The 15955-nt window shown below is 33.1% G+C and overlaps 1 long non-coding RNA gene across 1 annotated transcript; it reads right to left on the bottom strand.

The window, feature by feature from the left end:
- Positions 1-2911: 2911 nt before the first annotated feature.
- On the bottom strand, positions 2912-13422 carry LOC132739382 (uncharacterized). Its single transcript, XR_009626996.1, has 3 exons — positions 10742-13422; positions 10216-10377; positions 2912-8446 (listed from the first exon to the last, which is right to left on the bottom strand). It is a non-coding gene; the product is annotated as an uncharacterized LOC132739382 (long non-coding RNA).
- Positions 13423-15955: the final 2533 nt, after the last annotated feature.

Below are 15955 nucleotides of genomic sequence, written 5' to 3' on the forward strand. Positions count from 1 at the left end.
TCTGTAGCATCCTTGTGACAGTCACACTTGAATTTGCTCATGTCATTCCCATTGGCCCCTTAAAGGGGTCAGCAGAGCTAAAAATAGAAAAACCTTTAAACATCTTCTTCTACGGAACTAATGGATGGATGATCACCAAACTTTGTCTGTAGCATTCTTGGGAAGTCTTTTATCAAGTTTGCTTATATGAATTTGATTGGCCCCTTTTAGGGGCCGCTATAGCTAAAAATAGAAAAAAAACTTTAAACATCTTCTTCTACAGAACTAATTGATGGATGATCACCAAACTTTGTCTGTAGCATTGTTAGGTAGTCTTTAATCAAGTTTGCTCATATTATTTTGATTGGCCCCTAAAATTAAAAATAGATAAACGTTTAAACGTCTATTGCTATAGCACTAATCGATGGATGATCACCAAACTTTGTCTGTAAGAATCTTGGGTAGTCTTTTATCAAGTTTGCTCATATTAGTTTGATTAGCCCCTTTTAGGGGCTGCTCAAGCTTAAAATAGAAAAACCTTTAAACATCTTCTACTACAGAACAAATTAATGGATGATCATCAAACATTGTCTGTAGCATTCTTGGGTAGTATTTTATCAAGTTTGCTCATATTTATTTTATTAGCCTCTTTTAGGGTCAGCTAAAGCTAAAAATAGAAAAAAAACTTTGAACATCATTTCCTACTTAAATAATTGATGGATGATCACCAAACTTTGTCTGTAGCATTCTTATGTAGTCTTTGATCAAGTTTGTTCATATAAATTTGATTGACACCCATTTTGGAGCATCTAAAGCTGAATGCCCCGGGCCATGGCATGTCTTCAAATTATAGTTTAATAATGAAAGGAAAATAACTCATGTTGGAATGTTTCTATACATGTGTACATGCATACATGTGAACTCTCCCAATTTGAGTGGGAGACAACCTCTTTCTAATGTCAAATTTTTAACTGTTTTTCTTAGAATAAGGGGTGTTTTAAAAAAATAAAGAAATCTCCCTAATTGGCCCTCATTAAGCATAGAAAAGAAGAAGTCAGATCAATAATTAATCAGGCTCTTAAAAGATTATGCACGGGCGTCATTTTCTACAAAACGGCATTAGCAGGTGTCTTCCATAAAACCATTTTTGCAACATTGAATAATCAATGTTTCGACTTACCTACTACACCCCGTACACTTGCTAACAGTTTTACATCTACACCCCGTACAAAACCGTGCTAGACTCTGTACACTAAGCAATGTCTTTTTTTCGCAAATTTTGATGAAAGCAGCTCGATTGATGGATGACCACTCAAATACAAGTAGAAAGAAGTCTGTATTTTATATTAAATATGGATTTTGATACAACAAATGCCTTTTGGGTCTTATTTACACGTAAATATCAACATCGTTCGTAAATGTCAACAAAAACGGTACAATTTATCGCCGATTTAACAAAAAGTATTCAATTTGCAGAGAAAAGAAAATACTGCTCTAAGCCCCGACATATATACCTTCACAAAATTGTAAAGTTTGGAAAAATTGATGGAGTTATGATGGAGAAATAAGTTGAAACATTACCTTGGGTGAACTCGACGTAAACATTTTACTTTCGTTTCGGAGTTTTGAGGGGCTATATCCGGTGGACGCTGTACAACAGTGATAGTACAAAAATACATTTCTAGCAGTAGCAGTAATCAAAGCGCTGAAAGCACTGCTGGGGGCGCATTATGTTGATTGTATAGTGGTCTATTGTTACAAGCAGATGCCATTCCTACTTTCAAAGCAGATGTCACATTTTTACTCGATTATTCGATAAGAATAAGTAGAATTATCCTAGTCATCTGAACATTGGCGTCTATCACCTCAATTTTACCGAAGTCCATTGACACATGGCATTGAAACTTTGCACACTTGATCCCGATCAGGCACCCATTTGTTAAAGATTGCCTATGGCTTCAAGATATTTTCGTATTCCATAGACATCTGGCTTTGAAATAAATTGAAATTTTATACATTTCTTTGCGAGCATACTAGCTAGGACTCTCTCCAATGCTTATATCTGTAGAATATTGGGTTTAAAGAAATTTTTTGGTCCTTTTGTGAACTTAAAATATTTTAAATAACCAAGGTTCTTCTATTGTCAAGCACTAAGCATATAGTTGAGTGTGCTGTCCTACCAACAGCTATTGTTTGCATACCTTGCGAAATATAACTTCTTCAAACTTTTGTTCAGTTATAATTATGCAAACACAAGAACTGTCTTAGGACAGTAAGGCTCGACTATTCGAAAAAGTTGTCACAAGGGTGTTTATCGAGTATAAAAATGCTTACCAATGAATACATAAAACTGACCGAAAAGGTACAAAGGCTTGGATTAAGATGTTTTATCAACTAAATCACTGCTTTATTATCATGAATGCATAAAATTGTCCCAAAAAAGGCACAAACCCTTCAGTAGCTATGGAGATAACATGCTTACAAGCAAAACTTTACCATTAAATTCTAAGTTGAAAAAGGGGAGAAAAATCAGCCTAAATGCTCGATAAAATTATGGATCTTGGTCAGTAACCTACATGTACAATTATGACCTTAAATGCATGTGAAGTTTTAATATTGTAGGCAGAGTTATCCAACTTGTCAATCTGATGTACATTTTTACGATAAATAACTATTGTAAGTTTCAATTGAATATCTCAAGCAATAACTCAAGATATTCGACTTTAAAATAAAATTAAACCAACGCAGACGCGGACGCTGGGTTACTACAAATTCTACAATAGCTTTCATATTTTTCAAATAGTCGAGCTAAAAACTACCAAGTCATGGTTGACACCATATAGTTATTCCATATATAAATATATATATGTATATATCATGGAAAACATTTCAAGATGTTACAATGGATTGTAGTGTATAACAAGAAAATCAGTGTACTTTAACTTTAATCCAATAATCATACAAACATCTGTAAATAACTGGAACAAAATATTTCTTAAATAAAACCATACAAAACAAGAGGGCCATGATAGCCCTAGATCGCTCACCTGACTTATCAAACTCATCCAAACAATTACCTAGACAAGCATTCTGACCAAGTCTCATGACAGGTGAGTCAAAAATGTGACCACTACAGTGTTAACAAGGATTATCCATATTTGAGCAGTGCGACCTAGTTTTTTACCCAGGTGACACATATTCAAACTTGACCTAGAAATCATCAAAACAAACTGTCAGACCAATTTCCAGGATACTTGGATAAAAACAGTAGCAACTAGAGTGTTAACAAGATTTTTCTATTTTTAGCTCCGGTGACCTAGTTTCACATGCGATTTCGAACTCATCCAAGCAATTACCTAGACAAGCATCCTGACCAAGTTTGATGATAATTGAGTCGAAAATGTGACCACTAGAATGTTAACAAGGCTTTTCCATATTTGGGCTGTGTGACCTAGTTTTTCATCCAAGATGACCCATGTTGAATCTTGACTTAGAAATCATCAAAACAAACTTTTAGACCAATTAACAGAATATTTGGATCACACCAGTAGCCACTAGAGTGTTAACAAGATTTTTCTATTTTTATCTCCTGTGACCTAGTTTTTAATCCGAGATGTCCCATGTTCGATTTATTCCCAGCAATGACCTAAGCAAGTTTCCTGACCAAGTTTGCTAACAATTGAGTCAAAATTGTGACCACTAGAGTGTTAACAAGGTTTTTCTATTTTTAGCTCCTGTGACCTAGTTTTTCATCCGAGATGACCCATGTCCGAGCTCATCCGAGCTATCACCTAGACAAGCATCTTAATCAAGTTTGATGATGATTGATGCAAAAATGTGACCACTAGAGTGTTAACAAGGTTTTTCTATTTCTACCCCAGGTGACCTACTTTTTCATCCGAGATGACCCATGTTCAAACTCATCCGAGCTATCAACTAGACAGACATCTTGACAAAAGTTTGATGATGACTGATGCAAAAATGTGACTGCTAGAGTGTTAACAAGGTTTTTCTATTTTTAGCTCCGGTGACCTTCTTTTTCATCCGAGATGACCCATGTTTGTACTCATCCGAGCTATCACATAGACAAGCATCTTGACCAAGTTTGATGATGATTGATGCAAAAATGTGACCGCTAGAGTGTTAACAATGTTTTTCTATTTTTAGCTCCGGTGTCCTACTTTTTCATCTGAGATGACCCATGTTCGAACTCATCCAAGATATCAACTAGATAAGCATCCTGACCAAGTTTGATGATGATTGATGCAAAAATGTGACTGCTAGAGTGTTAACAAGGTTTTTCTATTTATAGCTCCGGTGACCTAGTTTTACATCCGAAATGACCCATGTTCGAACTCATCCGAGCTATCAACCAGATAAGCATCCTGACAAAGTGTGATGATGATTGGGTCAAAAATGTGACCACTAGAGTGTTCACAAGGTTTTTCTATTTTTAGCTCCTGTGACCTAGTTTTTCATCAGAGATGACCCATGTTCAAACTCATCCAAGCAATTGACTAGACAAGCATTCTGACCAAGTTTGATGATGATTGGTTTAAAAATGTGACCACTAGAGTGTTCACAAGGTGTTTCTATTTGTAGCTCCCAGAGATGACCCATGTTTGAACTCATTCGAGCTATCACCTAGGCAAACATCCTGACCAAGTTTAATGATGATTGGGTCAAAAATGTGACCTCTACAGTGTTCACAAGGTTTTTCTTTTTTTAGCTCTTGTGACCTAGTCTTTCATCCGAGATGACTCATGTTCGAACTCATCCATGCTTTCAACTAGATAAGCATCCTGACCAAGTTTGATGATGATTGAGGCAAAAATGCGACCGCTAGAGTGTTCACAAGCAATTGTGGACGGACGACGGACATTCACCGATCCTAAAAGCTCACCCTGAGCAAGCTCAGGTGAGCTAAAAACCAAAAACTGATGATGACTGAACGGGTATCACTTTATGCCTATAAAATTTTTTTTGCTCAAGTGATTTTTTTTCGAAGAGCTACATATGAAATTGCTGCCAAATATACATAAGTGAAATCTATTTCAAAGCTGCATGCATTCATATAAATATATTTAAAAAAATCAAACTTGATTAAATAAAAAAAAGTTCAAGGATAGCCCAAACTTGTTAATTATAAAAAAATATATATACAGAGTATTATGTTGTAGTAGCTCTCTGAGGCTTTGTATTTTGCTATGAGCAGTGGTGGGAAATTGATATCTTGCGAGACCAAAGGGCGAGCTAGATAACAATTTTCCAACATTGCAAGTAGAAAAATGCATAGCCTCAGAAAGCTACTACAACATAATTTTCCTTTAATAATATACCTTTTCGTTTGAAGTATAAATGATTTTCATTATACTACACTTATATAAGAAATTTCAGAAAAAGAAATGTAGCTGTCAAGAAATAAATTATGACTGACAGATGAATACGTAATTTGTGCAAAACCAGCCACACCTTTTATTATTTTGGTTGCCATTTCCATATACTATGTTATACACAGCTAAGATCAGAACCAACATTAACAAGAACTGGTTGATGCTCCCCGAGAAGGTTCTGGACACTGGAAAGTATAAAAAAAATGAACAAAGGGCAAAACCCCCAAAATTAGGCAAAGCGGAGTTATGTTTTTTTTTGCACTGCACTTCTATTCAATTAGATCTTTCTATCTATAAAGTTGCCTGATGATATCAGAGTTATGTCCAAGGTAAAATTCAAAGTGTAAAAATGAAATTAGGGTAATAACTCCAAAATTAGACCAGGCTTTCTTTAGGTTCTTTAAGCATTGCAGTTCTATCCAATTATATCTAGCTACCTACAAAGTTTCATGTTGATATCTCTAATAGTTTTAAAGTTATGTCTCGGACAAAAGTCAAAAAGTAAAAATAAACAAAGGGCAATTACTTCAAAATAAGGCAAGGCAGAGTAATAAGCACTGCTTAGAGTAATGTCCTGGACAGAGTTTAAAGTGTCAAAATGATCAAAGGGCAATAACTCCAAAAGTAGGCAAGACAGTGTTACAGTTCTTGTGCACTGCAAACTTGCTCAACGATATCTATCTACCTACAAAGTTTCATGTTGATATCTCTTTTACATTGAGAGTTATGTCTCGGACAAAGTTCAAAGTGTAAAAATAAACAAAGGGGGATAATTCAAAAATTAGGCAAGGGAGAGTTAAGGTTCTTGTTCACTGCTTACCAACTCAATGAAATCTATCTACCTACAAAGTTTCATGTTGATACCTCTTATACTTTTAGAGACAAAGTTCAAAGTGTAAAATAAAGAAAGGGGGATAATTCAAAAATTAGGCAAGGCAGAGTTACGGTTCTTGTGCACTGCATACCAAGTCAATGAGATCTATCTACCTACAAAGTTTCATGTTGATACCCCTTATAGTTTTAGAGTTATGTCCCGGACAAATTTCAAAGTGTAAAATAAACAAAGGGGGATTATTCAAAAATTAGGCAATGCAGAGTTACGGTTCTTGTACACTGCACACCAACTCAATGAGATCTATCTACCTACAAAGTTTCATGTTGATACCTCTTATACTTTTAGAGTTATGTCCTGGACAAAGTTCAAAGTGTAAAATAAACAAAGGGGAATAATTCAAAAATTAAGCAAGGCAGAGTTACAGTCTTGTGCACTGCACACTAACTCAATTAGATCTATCTACCTACAAAGTTTCATGTTGATACCTCTTATAGTTTTAGAGTTATGTCCCGGACAAAGTTCAAAGTGTAAAAATAAACAAAGGGGAATAATTCAAAAATTAGGCAAGGCAGAGTTACGGTTCTTGTGCACTGCACACCTACTCAATGAGATCTATCTACCTACAGTCTTTCTGAAAGACCGTCGGCCCTGACCGGTAAAAATCAGAAGGTCCGATAAAAATATATGTTTTGACGGCCCGACGGTCCGGTAAAAATTAAGGATTTATAAAAACCTTACATTCAACATTTTGCAAAGGCCGATCATTTACCTACATTCAAAACAAATCAAAATGTTGTCATTACACAATATAAGCTCGTGCAATGCTTGTCAACTGTTATGCATTCTCATAATGCAAACTTTAATGTAACAACGTAAGATAAAAATATCCGACAACTAGTACAAGTAAAAGTCAATAAGCGGCCATGTAAATTACATAAGCGGCCCAGATGTAAAAGGTCAACCGCTATTAGTTTGTTTACACAGATGAAAGCGTCAGTGAATTAATTGGAACAATTTACGTCTTTAATCCACAGACTTAGAGAAATGTTAAATTACATGTGTGCTCAACTGGTGTTTAGCTATGAAAGATCGTCCAAGATGTTGACAAAAATTAAACTATACTGTGAAGGTACCAAAATCATTGAACAATTAATCTGTCAACTTCACTAAATTACCGATATATATAATTCTGTTTACATATGCCAGACTTTTGCTGAAATTTACCCTCTCATTTTGCTGTATGAAATTAAAGTTTAAATAGCAAAATCCATTGAATACATGTATAACAATATTTATGTTTACATTTTGATTGTGGTGAAAAAAGATAACTTCACTTCGTTGATAATACAATTTTCTTTTTGTACACAAATTTTTTGACTGCTGACACTCAAATGACTCAAAATGCTATACCAATCAGGTTTTTTTCGGTCCAGTAAAATCATGTTTGGTCCAGTAAAAATTTTCAGTTTACAGGACCTACTGTCCAGTAAAACTCAGAAGTCTTTCGCATAGACTGTACCTACAAAGTTTCATGTTGATACCTCTTGTTGTTAAGTCCCGGACAAGAAAAGGGGATGGACGGACGGACAAGGCGGCGACTATATGCTCACCCGAAATTTTTCGGGGAGCATAAAAATTGTCCAGGCCTTTCATATATGGTACTGTTTTGTCTCTAACATAATACAGAATTTTCTAACCGTTGAAAACTATTTGCGCTTCAAGATAATCCTGTGTTTTAGGAAGAAAATTTATTGGTATATAATAAATGCTGTCATTGACATTTCTTATGCTTATATTTATTATATGTATTTCTTGCAATCCTATTTATAGCTACAAATTCTATGAATTAAAATAGAAAATGAAGGTAGCATGCAGACGGTGTTGATATTGTGTGATAAAAATTTAAAGATCATTGGAAATCATCCCAGTAACCGAATACTCTAAATGACCGAGTACTCGAGTATTGATTTTAGTAATTGTTGCCATCCCTAAAAAAATAAAGTACTTGACAAGATCAACTAACATCTAAATAAAAAACTTTGAAAACAGAATTAATTATTTTGAAAAATTCACTCAGAGCTGTATTATTTAAAATGGGTGTTCAAACACATTGAAAACATTGATAATTCATTTCATGTTCTTGGTGATGAAGTGGTGCCTCAATATAGTTATCACTGCAATCTATCTTCCCTCATAACTCCTACTATTACTGTATCTGTCAAACAAGCATCTCTGTTTTCTGAAATAGAGTTTGAAAAAGTTTATTGCTGACCGAGATATTCCATACTTGTATGTTAACTTTTTTCAGCATCTTTCTGTTAGAATTACTCTGATTTATAAAGGTTTATTTCATGCTTTCCAGTGTTTTATTGTAATATATCAGATGATTATATTCTGATAAACCACTAGTGAAATTTATAAAATATAATTTTCACTGTAGCCGGACTATATCTGAATGCGGATGAACAGATAATCATAACTAGATGGAATAACAGGCAGAAATAAATGCCGTCATACGTAAATTTTGCTTCTTTAGGAAAAGAAAGTCCATGTCATCATACATCATGTTAGAAATTTAACAAAATTAGAGAAATTTAACGGAACTAGATTTCAAAACTGATGATGTGACGTCATGATATTATGACGTCACAAAGGAGATGCGAGACGTTACGCGGCAAAATCAGTAAAAAAATAGCTTAAAATCACTTAAAAAGCATAAAATAAAAAGAAAATTTATTTGTTTTACATATAAGATTGAAATATATTTCATTCGTGAACACCAGCTATTATATTTTCACTCGTGGCTACGCCACTCGTGAAAATATTGCATCTGGTGTTCACTCAGTGAAATTATATTTCAATCTTACATGCAAAACAAACAAATATCCTCTATATAAAACCAAAAAATGCGCGACCAATGCCAGAGCTCAACCCCTCTGATCAGATTTCATAAACGAGCATCTGAGTAGAACCACCGCCTTTTTTTTAAAGCTAGCTGGATTGCTTTCTCACATTAAAGAATCCATATTAAATATAATAGAACATTGATAATTGCTACACAGTCTCTTTGTAAACATAAAATAAGCATGTTTTGTGTTTACATAAAGTAGCTATGTAATGTTAAAACACCACATGCTATAGTTGGTCACAATATAAATATATAGTGTTGTTAGGAAACTGACAGTTTTTTTAAGAAGGACCAAATTTTTTTTTTGTCTCGTAAGAAGGAACATGGCTTCCAATGCATAGTTAATTCATTCAAATTAGACATATTCAAAAAGAATTGCATAGAATTCAATACATTTTCATGATTAAAATATTTTACTGATGAGCATAGTATATCTTTAAAGGTAAGTGGTTTAGGTGCATTTCTTTGACTATGGTCACCCCAATTAAATCTATTTATTTGCTTAGTAACACAACTTTTTAAAGTCATATAAATTTGTAAATGTGAGTGATTCTGATAATCTATATACAGCTAAGTCAAGATGAGATGATTAGGTTTTACTGACTGCTTACTACATGAAGTCACTATTTCAATGTCAAATGCCTTGAGGTGAAAGGAATGAAAACTTGAATTTCAAAATACAATTTAAGTGAATTACATGTCACAAATGAGCCGTGCCATGACAAAACCAACATAATGGGTTTGCGACCAGCATGGATCCAGACCAGGTTAGTCTGATCAGGATCCATGCTGTTCGCTTACAAACCTTATTACAAGTAGAGAAACTGATAGCGAACAGTATGGATCCTGATCAGACTGGGCGGATGCCCATTATGTTGGTTTTGTCATGACACGGCTAAAACGTTTTTGCTATCGACTTTTGTTCCTAAATTAACAACAGAATGCATAATGAAAAGATATTGAAATAATTAATATACAATTGGCTCTTAGTGCCAAGCTTACAGATTTTAAATAAACCTTGAGCCCTGTGTTGGCCTTTAAACATGTCAAACATTTAGAAAGTATTTATTAAGGAAAAGTGTGTACAAATAATCATGTACCTCTTCATTATATGCCCATGACATTGTGTCATCTGTTTACTTCAAGGTTAGTCACATTGACAGTATCACATTTTAGACTTTATCTCTCTTGATTCAATTCATAAAAGGCATTCTCAAAATGGGTCCTCTTAATTTCACATTCATCAATCTGACAAAAACCTCCTGGAAAAGAAGTTAGAAACATATGCCACTAATTATGTCAGTTAATGTCAAATAAATACTTTGAGAAACTATTTGGTCAAAATTGTAAATGTACAAAGATTTTCAAACCAAATATATATATAACAATGAACATTTCCTTTTTAACTTTCTAACATATATAATGTATGGTCTTACTTGAAGAAAATGTTTGCCCGTGTGACCGAAAAGGGATTAAGGACCATTACTATTGTTTTTCCTTTTGTTTATTAAAGGGCCATGGCCCCATATTCTATTGTTATGGAATGAATCCTAGTGTTCTCTTTTGTTATGCTACAGTAAGATGGATATATATATCAAAGTCAGAAAAAAGCTAACATGTTTTTACCTTAATGGCCTGTATAATTATGTTTCACAGCTTCTCAGCAAACAACCAACTGAGCCACAATTGAAATCTAACAAACAAGCCTTTATTCACAAACCTGAAATAAAAACTTTTCCTAATCAATACAATAGTTCTTTTAATTTATTACATACTTCATTGAAACATTAAGAAATATTGATAAAGTAAAATGCTCATTTTCATTTCCTGTATTTTCAATGTAATTCTTCATTTTTCATTGCGTATTTTCACAAGTGTCTCCTAAATTTAGCCTATACACAATAGACTGTTAAGAATAATAGGGCAATTTCTTTATAATTTCAAGTATTTATAGTCGAAGCAGTCCTTTTTAAAGGCATATATATGGGTAAGTTGAATGTTGCATGTCCAGATATGATTGACTAACAATTGTAAAAGTGAGTAATAATTGTCGGAATCATAGCTCAATCGGTAGAGAACATAGCTCAAGGTTACCAGATTTCAAAAAAAAATAATATTAATTTTGTTCTGACATGTCAGGAACAACTTAGACATGTCAGGAACAACTTGAAATTTAAATGTGTTTTTCGTTTGATTGATTTTTGTTACCTATCTTACTTTTTCATTGAAGTATCTTTACCTTCTTAAAAATTATGCCCAAATCTCATTTCTTTCTCTTTTTTTAAAACTTCTTTTCATGAATTTAATATAAATATTTTCAACAGATTTTAAAATAATCAAAATACAACACTGTTAAGCATATATAACTGTTGTCAGGATTAAGTTTTGTTTCATCAAAAAAAAACTTGAATAGAAAATAGAACAGTTTCCACCTGTAGTTTGGAACCCACTAACTGAATTCACTTTTATATCAATATTATGCAGTCTTAAACTTATTTCACTAGTAAGTCAAATGATTTATTATCTCAAACAATGTAATTACATGTAGTATAAGTTTTATGGAAATAATGTGGTTAATCACTTGCAGTTAATCAAGGCTCGACAAATCCACTTGTCCGCTCATAAATGATAAATACGAGTAAAAATGACTCTGGACAAGTTAATCTCCCAAAAATGCCCGTCCTGCAGGACATGTGAAATTTCTAGCATAAATTAATCAAATTTCAATTCAATTCTTTTGAAACCATTTTTCAAGTTTTACTAGTAAGACAGAGCACAAAATAATTCCCGTGTGTTTGATGGGCAAAACTGATGTTGATTTGTTGAATGCAACGCTTAATTCTGTCCGATTCTATTTTGTAAAAACTTACTAAAAGCCTGTGCGGCGATTCCAGTATGTTCCACAAAATTTTTTTAAAATGTCACAATGCAATATTCGGCAAATGTTTAGTCAGAAAGAAGTTAGTTAAACAGTGTCTTCAAAAAAGAAAAATTGTCTTCAAAAAAGAAAAATGAGTCAGAACATGTAGGAAATTTATATTTTTTAAGCATTGTTGTTGTTTTTCGTTTTTCAATCCCTGATATATTATTTGTAGTATTTGTAACTATTATCTATTCTATTTGTAATAGAACAGCATTTTTCCCTTATAAAACTATTTACGTTCCCAATAAAAAAAGACAGCAAATTTTCAAATGTTTTATTTTTAAAGTCCCAAAATTACTGTCAAAATTCCCATCCAAAATTGGCATATATAAAATGGATGATTTCATATTGATAAGTGATATGTGATAAAAACCAAGTACAACTACATCTGACAGAGCAATATTTGTACCTAGTTCATTTTATACTTCCGAACATTATTTATGTACATGTACTCATTTTTTTCACTCCAATAGGAAATCAATATATTATGCATGGTTTAACTTTAAATGTGTATAAATATTATGCATAATTCTCATGTCTCCCTGGATAAAATTCAAAATTAACCATGTGGCATGAATACCTGTCAGTTATGTAGTATCAATTTGAGTCAAAACGCATTTTTCAAAAAAAAATTGTACTGGTAGCGTATAGATAATAGTTATCCAGAACTAAGCAAATGTCAGGGTTTTTCGATGCTAATCCCCAGTGTAAATATAATTATAACCTTACTCAAATTTCTTAAAATGAGGGGTGAAGTGTCTGCAAAAAAGGGCCTAGGGTGAAGTGTCTGGGGGGTGAAGTGTCTGTAAGCCGAGGTGATGGACAAGGCAAGACATGTCGATTTTTTGTAGCTTATTATGAAGTTGCAGTACAATGAGAGACTGGCACTACTTGTATATTTTTTATTTAAAAAAGCTGTAAGGTAAGCATCAACAATATGTATACGCTAGATGTAAATAACTCACCTCCAAAAAATATATAAAAAAAATGGGTCAAAAATGTCTGGGTAGGAAATGGTTTGAGGGAGGACTTTCAAGGGAAGGAACTGCTAAACTTAAAATTTGATAAGGTCAATTCAGTACCAAAAAGCTTTACCCGATAATGGCCGATTGTGAAGAAAATTTGTAAAAAATAGAGCTTTTAATTGCAACTTAAATATCAACGTTATGAAATATAAACAATGAACATCAGTCATCTTGAATAACGTTGTATTGAAAGTCATATCCGCGGATATGACTCATATCCGGTATTAAGTCAAACTCTTGTATTTTTTGTAAGCAACCAGAATCGCCAACGATTTCGCCACTGATAAATGGATAAATGCAAAACAAGCAAAGTTATTCAACAGTTAGGTAAATGGGAGATAAGGTTTTTGTAATATAAAACTTACAACTCGTTTTAACACGAGGAACTTCTATATAAACTTCTCAATCTTTCACGGATGAACTTGTAAACAATGGCGATTGCGGTAAAATGATGTTAGGGCGAAAATAGTTCGTATTCATACGCATGCATTGTTTTTCTTAAATTTACACTTATGAAGCATTAGGCCCTATAAGCTTTAAAGTTAGCTGATCTGAAATTCGTATTCCATTACTTGCTAAATTTTTGAGTTCTATGACACTTAATTAACTTGTGACTACATGTAATTTGTACTATATTTATGCAAGTACTTTGGCTATGATCGACCGCTGGCGTAGTAATATTTAAATCGCGTAAAGCAAAAATATACATACAATTTTAAAAGACGATTGCTAAATTTAGTACAAAATTGGCCAGTCAATTTTAAAATAGATAGGGAACTATGATTTTGGAGTTACTGCGAAGTTTTGGAACTATTTTGCTTAGCGTAGGTAGCTGACTATTTGTGGTCATATCATAGTAAATCTGAATTTGTCGTTATTCCATTGGGGCGCATTGCGCATGCGCCCCCAAAAACTATTTAAAACACTGAAATTATGATAATTTAGGACAAATGTGGACAATACATTGTTAAATTGCCTTTACTCTTATTATTCCAATTGATTTCCATAGGAAAGGTGCCCAAAATTCATTTCATAAAAGACAGGGGCTATGGACTTGTAAACAAATATAGCAGCTGTACATTGACGAATAATATGTACCGTATAGATCGTTGTTTGTTATCGTAAAAAAATCAATTGATAGGAACATTTATCTCTTCAAATTTAAATGGGTATCACACATGATTAATTAAAACATACTAACCTGTCTAATATTATCGATAAAATATCTCAAAAATTAAAAAAAATGTTTAACGACATTGTAACTAAACTACCGTAATTTGTAAACGCACCTACATGTAGATCTACATCCTTAAGAAATATACTTTGAAATAAATTGAAAATCGTATTTTTATGCTTTTCTTAGCCTAATTTGAGTGAAAAGCGTTTAAACGCTTTTCAGTTTAGGTCAGTTTTTTACATTTTGAATAATTATTCTGGAAAAACGGTGTGCGGAAAAAATATTTCAGTCCCATCATGTCAAAAAACCTTAGTGAAGTCCCTTTGAATATTTTTCTGGGTACGTGCGAAACCAGATGAAAATGGTAAATTTTAACTAATTTAAGGGCAAAAACTCTAAAAATACTAAATATATCCACATAAAAATACCCAAGTGCACAACATCACATGCTGATCAACATTCCAGTAAGGTTTTATGACTCTAGGTCATATATTTTTTGAGTTACGTGCGACACAAGTTGAAAATTGCAAATCTTTATTAAGTCAAGGGCAATAAATCTAAAAATACTACATATATCCACATGAAAATATCCAGGTGCACAACTTCACATGCTGATCAACATTCCTGTAAGGTTTCATGACTCTATGTCAATAACTATTGAGTTACGTGCGACACAAAAAGGGAACTGACGAACGGAAGGACGGACGGACAAGGGTAAATCTAAATGCCCCCTATAGTAGGGGCACAACAAAGATAATTAATGAAATGAAATTCACTCTCATTTAATCAAAAGACCTGTACATCCGCTGAATGAATTATTTCCACTGAAAAAAGCCCTTTAATTGGCAACAGTGTTTGGATGTCTTTTGTACATTTTTTAAGGCAGCGAAAACAACTTGAAAAAACTGCCTTATATTAAATAACTGTAATGTAGCTAACGATTTATTTATTTATTTGTTTATTTATTTATTTATTTATTTATTTATTTATTTATTTATTTATTTATTTACTTATTTATTTCTATTACAAAAAAGAAAACATTATGCCATTGCGATAAAACAGTTAATTTTTAGCAGAAACATCCCTTGATGTCGCCCCAGCCAGTGTTATATCCTCGTAACTAACTCGTTTCATATACTATAACTTTTACGTTATACATGATATACATGTACATATACAGTCATTGAAGTTGGATTTCTTGTTGTTGTTGGATTTTATTATGGCTGATTTTAAATATTCTCAAAATTTCATTCATGTTTGAAAGAATTTTCTATCGGTGTATTCTTAATTAGCATCATTCCGTTATTCATATGTTTGTTAAGACAGCGCATCGTATTCTTGCGAAGAACAGGCGAGTAACGTTACTGGTATAAACAAGGGGGCCATGATGGCCCAGAAGTCGCTCACCTGTATATAGGCCCAAGGAGCGGGACCAGTTTAAATCCCAGGGCTTTTATTTGTAGACACCCATTAGAAGATGTTTCACGCTAAACAATTAACATCTAAGGTCTAGCTCGTTGGGTTTTTTAAAAGAAGATTTTTTCAAGTTTTTTCTTTACACATATAGTTAAAAACAATGACACACCTGGGGTGAGCAAGTTTTGACCCCTGTGCTTTTATTTGAACAATATTTGTAGACAATTACTAGAAAATGTTCCATGCTTAATATCTTAACTCTAGCTATTCGGGTTTTTTCAAAGAAGATTTTAAAGTTT

The sequence above is a fragment of the Ruditapes philippinarum genome, unplaced genomic scaffold (assembly GCF_026571515.1).
Source record: "Ruditapes philippinarum isolate M1 unplaced genomic scaffold, ASM2657151v2 ctg5622_1_1_1_1, whole genome shotgun sequence".
Lineage (NCBI taxonomy): Eukaryota > Metazoa > Mollusca > Bivalvia > Venerida > Veneridae > Ruditapes > Ruditapes philippinarum.